The 8,695-nt window shown below is 53.5% G+C and overlaps 1 protein-coding gene and 1 long non-coding RNA gene across 2 annotated transcripts in view; one reads left to right on the forward strand and one right to left on the reverse strand.

The window, feature by feature from the left end:
• LOC141988615 (uncharacterized) overlaps window positions 1–7,975 on the forward strand; it is a 39,991-nt gene extending 32,016 nt beyond the window's left edge. The window contains exons 2-3 of the long non-coding RNA XR_012639786.1: window positions 7,687–7,801; window positions 7,946–7,975. This is a non-coding gene — a long non-coding RNA (uncharacterized LOC141988615). The remainder of the gene's footprint in view (window positions 1–7,686; window positions 7,802–7,945) is intronic.
• LOC141988522 (uncharacterized) overlaps window positions 1–8,695 on the reverse strand; it is a 329,702-nt gene that overhangs the window by 155,183 nt on the left and 165,824 nt on the right. The gene's annotated exons all lie outside the window — the stretch shown is intronic.

The raw sequence follows: 8,695 nt of genomic DNA on the forward strand, positions 1-8,695 counted from the left end.
TCCTGTGTGAGAGAAAGATGGAGAGAGCTAGAGATACTCCAGTCAGCATTAGGTCTCTGTGGGTCCTCACTATAAACCTTATTTATCCTCCCCCACCCCGCTCCAAGTTGTCTCCTGCTGTCTTGAAACCACTTTGTGCCTCTCTCCCGGGTCAAAGTGGCCCCCTGTCATGCCAGGCACTGCACGGAGCCCGGCCGAAAGCTGGGGACCCCCGTTGGGCTGGGATGCTGCATCGAGCCCGACTCAGGTCGGGTCCAAACTGTGCTGGGTGCTGCGCAGACACGCAGTGAGAGACGACCATTGCCCTAAAGAATTCAGTCTAAGTAGACAAAGGAAGGCATATTATCCTTAGCTGGGGAAAACGGAGGCCGAGAGAGATTCAGTAACTTGTGCAATCTCATCCAGGGAGTCTATAGCAGAGCCAGGAGCAGGACCGAGGTTCCTGAGTCTGGTTTAATTCCTGAACCACAAGCCCAGCCTGTCTCTGTAGTGGGCTCGCTGGTCTGTCAAATTTAACCGAGGGACAAGCAATAGAAATATGCAGCCTACAGTGGTCAGTAGGGGATGATGCCTTTTCTATAGGGCTATCTGGAAACACCATATAGGATTCTGGTGCAGGAAGAGAATTCTCTGTTGCTCTAGGATGGACCCCAAAATGCCCATAGGACAGTGACCCTTTCCTATTCAGGCCTGCAGGATCTGTGTCCTGCTCTTCAAACACCATGCGCCCAGGGTTTGGATTGTGTCTTTGACAGATGCTCTGAGACAATGTAGACAGCCCCGTGCGCAGGAAAAGATGGGTTTGAATAGTGGCTGAGCTAGATGTTTTCCCTGCACATTTTCTGCTTTGGGGGATTTCCCCCAATACTGGGTCCCAACCCAAAGGCAGCTGAACAAGCTCCAGGGGCGGGATCCCTGTACACATGCTCAGCCTAGAAAGCGTCTTGTTGTTGTTGTTGGTTGTTGTGCGGGTTTAGGGGCACTAGGAAATGCATGAAAGCCCCGTTGTGTGTTTTTTGAATGGGGAACAGGGTCCTGGCTCTGGGTGTGGTTTTTCCACTTCCCCTTCTGCCGCAGCTGGTCCTGGATCACACGTCACAGGCTGGGGGGCCAAATGGCCTATGGGGCTGGGTTCCAGATAAGCAGGGCTGGCTTCAGGCAAAATGGCGCCCTGGACGAACTCGTACTTGAGCGCAGTTGGAGAACAGCAGCGTGGAGCGCAGGGTGCGAGGGCCAGCTTCTGGCCCCAGATCCGAGCCCGGCTGCACACAGAGGAGTTTCTGAGCCTGGGGGTTCCCCCGGCCATTCGCCCCGACCATCTAGCTGGAGGAGAGCGGTTGTGCGGCATCACCCGTCCCTGCAGGAAAGGGGGACACGGGCCAGCCCGCTTCCTCCGCAGGGGCCAGCTCTGTTGCCCGTGACTTCCTGCCAATCTGGCAGCTCCACCCACGCCCTGCCCGTGTGTCCAGGGGCTTCAGCCCTAGGCTCGCCCACACTCATCTCCTCTCTGGCAGCCCAGGCCTGCCATCTTGTGGCATTCGGATGGCACCCACCCTCCCCAATCACGGCACCCTGGGCGGTCACCCAACCACAAGGCCGGCCCTGCAGGTAATAATTGGAGAAATTAGAAGCCTCGCTGACTCCCCTGTCTGCTTTCCTCTGGAGCACAGAGTGAATGGGCATCAGCAGCCTCTGGAGTGGTGCCCGGGGGCTGTTTATACAGGATCACTAGGCCGGTGCTGAGATGCAGCTGCCTCTGGGGTGGGGCACAAGGGCTGTTTATACAGGGATTCCTTGTCTGGCGCTGAGATGCAGCCACCTCCCGGGTGAGTACAGGGGCTGTTTAGCCATCATCCAGCAACGCAACTTAGAAGTGAATCCGACACCAGTGTAAACCCATCCCACTCCCTGAGTTTCCTCCATCATGGCCCTAGCCTAGCAGAGCCCTGCTTCGCTCCTGTGAGCCGCCACAGGGTGCAGCAGCCACGGGGCTGGGGTACCAGCTCCCCACCGGGGCAGATCAGCTGGGAGCCCTCTGCCCTTCTCACGCCGAGCGGCTCACACAGCCAAAGGGGAGGCTCAGGCCCAGAGGGGTTTGCTTCTGTGGGAACGGCTGGGAGTGCAGCGTTTGTCAGGTGTAAGAAAAGTGTGTGTGGTTGTCTCAGTGCAGGGATGTGTGAGGGGTGTTGAATTTACAAAGGGCAGTGGGTGGGGTTGGAAAATGACTAAATTAGCAAGACCGCGTGTAACTAGTTGACCACTCTCAGGGGTGGGGGAGGGAATGGGGGAGTTCAGGGTGTATGTGGTTGATCTTTTTTATTTATCTTTTTTTCATCTGTCTCCATGTAGCTGCGTGTGTGTCTCACTAATTGGGTGTCTCAGTGTAGTTGACTTTTTCTTTTCTCCATTCTGCTCCCTCCCTATAACACCCCTGAGTCCCCCCCGCCCCATCAGTGTTTCTCTCTTTTCACGTGTCACTTCTCTTTCCTCTGCACTCTGCTGCCTCCTCTCCAGGCAGCGCCCTTGAACCTCTCACTCCCCGCTCCACACACACCCCTCCCCCAGCACAGGATGGACCCCCTGCCTCTGCTCCTCTACCTGTGCGCAGGTAAGTGCCAGCCAGAGGGACTGGGAAATGCTGGGCTCCTCCACATGGGTGCCCAGCGAGTACCCCTCTGGCAGGGGGATGGGAGCAGCTGGACAGTCGGGACTCCTGGGTCCTATCCCTGGCTGGCTCTGGGCTGGTGGGAGGGAGTGGGGTCTGGTGGCTTACAGCGGGGGACCTGTGCATCAGGAGTCCTAGGTTCTCTCCCCAAATTTGGGCGGGGAATGGGGCTCTAGTGGCTTAGAGGAGGGGTGGGGGGCGTCAATAACCAGCATTCCTGGGTGCAGTTCCCTCTGTGTTCTGTTCCCCCAGACTCTCTGGGATGGGAGTGGGTCACAGGTGCGACTCCCCTTCTCTGTGGGGCGTGTTTGCTCAGTAGGATGTCGGGGGGAAGGGTCCGGCGGGTGCGAAGTAGATGTGGTGTTTGTAATTGCGCAATCCTGCTGTAAAACCATAGCCGCTTCCTTCTGCTTCAATGTCACATCTCTCTTGTCTGTGAGGGCTGGACCCATCAGGGAATGGAGGGGGGCTGACTTTGGGGTGGCTGAGAGTGAGGGGGATGGGCTGGGCAGGGGGGACAGACTGGGAGATGGGGTCTGAAAAGGGATGAAGGGAAGAATGGGGGAGGCCACCTCAGCTCCTCCCCCACCCTCAGCTCCTTTGTCCCCAGGCCCCACCCACCCAGCTCCACAATTCTGCACCCTGCTTTGCCCCATATCTGCTCCTCCTACAGCTCTGGGGGGTCTTTACTACCTCCCAGGCCTAGAGGGGGCAGCTCCCAGGGGATTCTTGCAGAGGGATGGCCACGCTGTGTATTAGGGATTCACTGTTGCCACTGATGGGCTGTTTGGTGTATCTTGTGTGACATGAGTTTGGTGGGTCTCAGCTCGGGCTCCCATGGCACAAGCTTACTAGGCCACCCTGCATTAGCTGACAGACTCGGCCGAGAGACCGAGAACTGCCTGGGCCAAGGAGCTCCCACTGCGATGCTGCGGCCAATCCTTGGAGGCAGAAGAAGGGGAAACTCTAGTAGGAGCAGAGAGGTTATTTTACCTCTGTATTTGCTCGCGATGAGAGTGCTGCTGGAATCCTGTTCTGCCAGTTCTGGTGCCCACAGTTGAAGAAGGATGTTGATAAATTGGGGAGGGCTCAGAGAACAGCCATGAGAATGATCAAAGCATTAGGAAACCTGCCTGATGGATTGAGCTCCTTGAGTCTATAGCTATTTAGATTAACAAAGCAAAGGCCAAGGGGTGATGATCTGAGTCTATAAGTACCTGCGTGGGGAACAAATATTTGATGATGGGCTCTTCAATCTAGCAGAGGAGGGTCTAACATGATCCATGGCTGGAAGCTGAAGCTAGACAACTTCAGACTGGAAATGAGATGTAACATTTCTAACACTGAGAGGAATTAACCACTGGAACAATTTACCAGGGGTCGTGGTGGATTCCCCGTCACTGGCAATTTTACATCAAGATTGGATCTTTTTCTAAATGTTCCAGTCTAGTTCAAACAGGGATTAATTTAGAGAAGCTCTCTGGCTCGTGTTACACAGGAAGTCAGGGTAGATGAACACAGCGGTTCCTTCTGGCGTTCTATTCTGTAATTCTGTGAAGGTTGATCTGCCCCTGCGACCCTACAGAAAGTCCCCCTCCCCCCGTGAATCCGGGTCAGCAAGAGATAAATCAAGGGCTTCATTCACCAGTGCTAAACACACTCCTTAGATTTCTTCTTCACATGGAAGTTTCTGCTGCTATGCAAATGAATGCATGGGTAATTTGCATAAAATGGCCATCCAGGGCTAGACACAAAGGAAATTTGAATGAAGTGGTGGGGAGGGGCTGGTTGTCAGGACTCCTGGGTTCTATCCCCAGCTTTAAGAGGGGAGTGGGGTCTGGTGCTCAGTCTCAGAAAGGTTTTGGAATGAACTTGCTAAGGGTACAGCTAATGATGAGACTTTACATAGGGTAATTAACACTCTTACCGTCGGGTGGGCAGGACATTCCCAATCAACTCCACATTTTCAGTTCAAAGCAGAACTGTCTGTTAGTGATGGCATATTGTTTAGAGGAAATAGAATAGTGGCGCCGAAGATGTTACAAGCTGACATGCTCACAAGAGGACATGAAGGACGCTTGGAACTGGAGAAATATCAATGCAGAGCCAGAGAGAGACTGTACTGGCCACAAATGAGCAATGAGCTAGCGAAATTGTTAAAATGTGTGAAACAGGCCCCCAGTGCCAACCTAAACAGAGTAAAAGAGGCTATGTTGGTAAGCAATGAACAGTGAAGGGCATGATCTGAAGTTGGTGTGGATCTATTTGCATATGCAGGTGAGGGCTCTGTTTTGACACTGGATTATAATTCTCATTCTCTGGAGGTGGTTTTATTCAAAAATAATACACCAAAAAACATGTTATAATGCACATGAAATCCGTATTTTGCAGGCATGGAATCCCTGAAGTTATTTGCCTGGCGCTGAGATGCAACCACCTATGGGGTGGGGCCTGGGGGCTGTTTGTACAAGGATTCCCTCACCCAGCACTGAGATGTGGCCACTTGTTGGGTCTCTCTGGGAAGGGATGGGGGGAGGTGTGACTCTCACTCTCCATGGGGCACGTGTGCTTGGTAAGATGTGGGCTGGGGTTGGTGGGCAGGAAATGGATGTGGTTGGCATGGTCCTGCTGTAAAGCGACCACAGCTTCTTCCTCATTCAAGGTCATGTCTCCTCTGACTGTGAAGATGGGACCTCTCAGTGCCTGGGGGGAGGTCACACGTTGTGTTGGCTGAGAATGAGAATGAGAGATTTGAGGCTGGGACTGGGGACTTTGAGGCACATTGGGAGATGTGTCCTAAAAAGGGATGAAGGGAAGACTGGGGGAGCCTGCTCCCACCATCTCAGCACCCCTTTTGTCCAACCAGCCCCACAATTTCTCAACCTCACCCCCCAGCCCCACAATTCTGCACCCCACCTTGCCCCCCATCTGCTCCTCCTGCAAATCTGGACAGTCTTTATAGTCTCCCACCCTGGAGGGGGCAGCTCCAAGGGGACTCTCCTTCCCAGGTCTGGGCTTGCAGGGATGGAGAGGGCAGAAGGGCCAGGGGAGAGGAGAGAAGAGCCAACCTGAGAGATTCTTACACTCCCTACTTCTCTCCCACAATTCCTCTCACCCCTGCTTGCCTCCTGCAGCAGCCCTGATTGGCTATCAGGAGGTGGGGGATGTGGGGAAGATCAGCCAGTTGGAAAGGGGTTTCCCCACTCACCCACTTCCCCCAGCCAGTCCCACAGAGGATGGCGGGGAGTTAGTTAGCTACCCAAATGCATTAGGGATTCAGTGTTGCCATCCACTGCCTGTTTCTTGTGTGACATGAGTTTAGTGGGTCTCAGCTTCGGCTCCCACAACACAAATTTTACCAGTGTGATGCTGTGGCCAAAAGGGCTATTGCGATCTGTGTATGCACAAACTGGGGAATCTTGAGCAGGAAGAGAACCTCAGAGTTATGAACACCAGAGTTAGGAACTGACCAGCCAATCCCACACTTCATTTGAACCAGAAGTACGCACCCAGGCAGCAGCAGAGCCCGCCCCGCCCCCAAAGCAAATACAGTATGGTGCTGTGTTAAATGTAAACTACTAAAAATATAAAGGGGAAGCTGCATTTTTCTTCTGCATAGTAAAGTTTCAAAGCTGTGTTAAGTCAATGTTCAGTTGTAAACTTTTGAAAGAACTGTAATGTTTGGTTCAAGTTACGAACATTTCAGAGTTAGGAACAACCTCCATTCCCGGGGTGTTCATAACTCTGAGGTTCTATTGCATTTTACCTCTGTATTTGGCCCTGGTGCGACCCCCTTCTGGACTAGTGAGTCCAGTTCTGGTGACCACAGTTCATGAAGGATGTTGATAAATTGGAGAGGGATCAGAGAAGTGCCAGGAGACTAATGAAAGGATTGGAAAACCTACCTCATAGTGATAGACTCAAGGAGATCAATCTAGTTAAGGGAAGGTTAAGGGGTGGCTTGACCCGAGTCTGTGCGTACTAATGAGAAGAACAAATATTTAAGATTGGTCTCTTCAAACTAGCAGATAAAGGGTAACACGATCCAGTGGCCGAAAGCTGATGATAGGCAAACAACGGCCATGCCTACCCTAGCGATTGTACAGCGGCACAGCTGTACCGATGCAGCTGCACCGATGTAAGATCACTCGTGTAGCTACTCTATGCCGACAGGAAAGAGCTCTCCGGTCGACATAATTAAACAACCTCAGTGAGTGGTGGTAGCTCTGTCGGTGGGAGAAGCTCTCCTGCCGCCACAGGGTTCTGCACACTGACACTTATGCCAGAGATACTTATGTCGGTCAGAGGTGTGGTTGTTTCATACCCCTGAGTAACATAAGTTTTGCCGCCGTAAGTGGTAGTGCAGACGTGGCCTGTGACTGCAAATAAAGCCGACATTTTTAACAGGAAGCGTAATTCACCCTTGGAACAGTTTGCCATGGGTTGTGGTGGATTCTCCATCACTGGACATTTAAAATCATGGTTGGACGTTTTTCTGAAAGACCTGCCGTAGTTCAATCAGGAATTAATGCAGGGAAGTTCTCTGGCCTGTGTTATCCGGGAGGTCAGACTAGACGATCACAATGGTCCCTTCCGGCCTTGGAATCTATCAGTCTATGAAGTCTCTGCTCTGACCCTGGTGCCCCGACAGGAAGTGAACCCGCTATGGATCAGCGTCAGGGAAGCTGATGGAGATAAATCTAGGGCTCCGTTCACCAGCACTAGCTCCACTCATGATATTTATTTTTAAGTGGGAGTGTCTGGCACTGTGCAAATAAATGCAGGGAATGATTTGCATAATATAGCCCTTGAGGACTAGGGAGCAGGTGGTGAGGAGCTGGGAGTCAGGACACCTGGGTTCTATCCCTGGCTTGGGAGAGGAGTGGGATTTGTTGAGTTAAAGCGGGGTGTGTGTGCATGGAATTCAGTCCCATAGCCAGAAGAAGCCGGCCCCTCAGCCCCAATCACTGGCCCATTCTCCAGAGGGGAAGCTCTAACTGGTGACTGTTTAACCCCTGCAGTGCTGGCATCGAACCATGGATTCAGTGTGGATGTGGAAGGACCCATCACCTTCCAGGAGACAGCAGCGGGGTTTGGGCAGAGCGTGGTGCAGTTTGGGAGTGCCAGCACTGGGGGGTAAGGGCTGAACGTGGGCTCAGGGCCCCACATGACTCATGCCCAATGCTAAAGGGCTTGTCTGGCTGGGCTGCCCCTCGTGGGACCCACTCCCCTGGGTGTGATGGGGCAACTCCCTAACCCCCCTCTACTCTCTCCCGGCAGGCTGATCGTCGGGGCCCCACAGCAGATAGGAGGCGTGAATGAAACTGGCAAAGTCTACAAGTGCGACCCGGGTTCCAGACGCTGCCAGGAGATTCTCATCCAGAGTAGGGGGCACCCTGTGGTGTGGGGTGCAGCAAGAGGATTGGAGTGGGAGTCAGGACTCCTGGGTTCTGTCCCCAGCTGTGGGAGGGAGTGGGGTGGGGTCTAGTGGTTAGAGCCGGGGGAGCTGGGAGTCAGGAATCCTCAGTTCTCTCCTCCGCTCTGGGACAGGAATGGAGTTTATTTGCTCACCCTGGTGTGCTTCTCTCCCCTGTCAGGACCCCCCGATGCCATGAATATGTCCCTCGGTTTGTCTCTGGCTTCCCGAAGCTCCCAGTTCCTGGTAGGTACCACAGCCAGAGGAGATGGGTGCTGGGACTGGGGTCCGACATTTACTCCCTCATCATTCCAGGGGACAGCTCCCTCCCCAAAACCCCACTACTCATGGACGGTAGTAACTGGGCTGTGCCAGCGTGACTGGAGCAATGATGCAGAGGTGACAATTGGGTGACATCACCATGACTACATGATAACTGTGCGAGGGCTGTTGGTAACTCCTGTAACTGGAGGGGGGCACAAGGATGCAGTGGGAAATGGCGGTAGCCAGGTATCCTTGGTTTGGCAATAGTGACCCCGAGAGATGATGTTGTGAGGGATGGAGGCAACTAGCTGATGTTGCCATGGTGACAGGGACTCGAAGGAAGCAGGAAG

This window comes from Natator depressus, chromosome 6, assembly GCF_965152275.1.
Source record: "Natator depressus isolate rNatDep1 chromosome 6, rNatDep2.hap1, whole genome shotgun sequence".
NCBI lineage: Eukaryota > Metazoa > Chordata > Testudines > Cheloniidae > Natator > Natator depressus.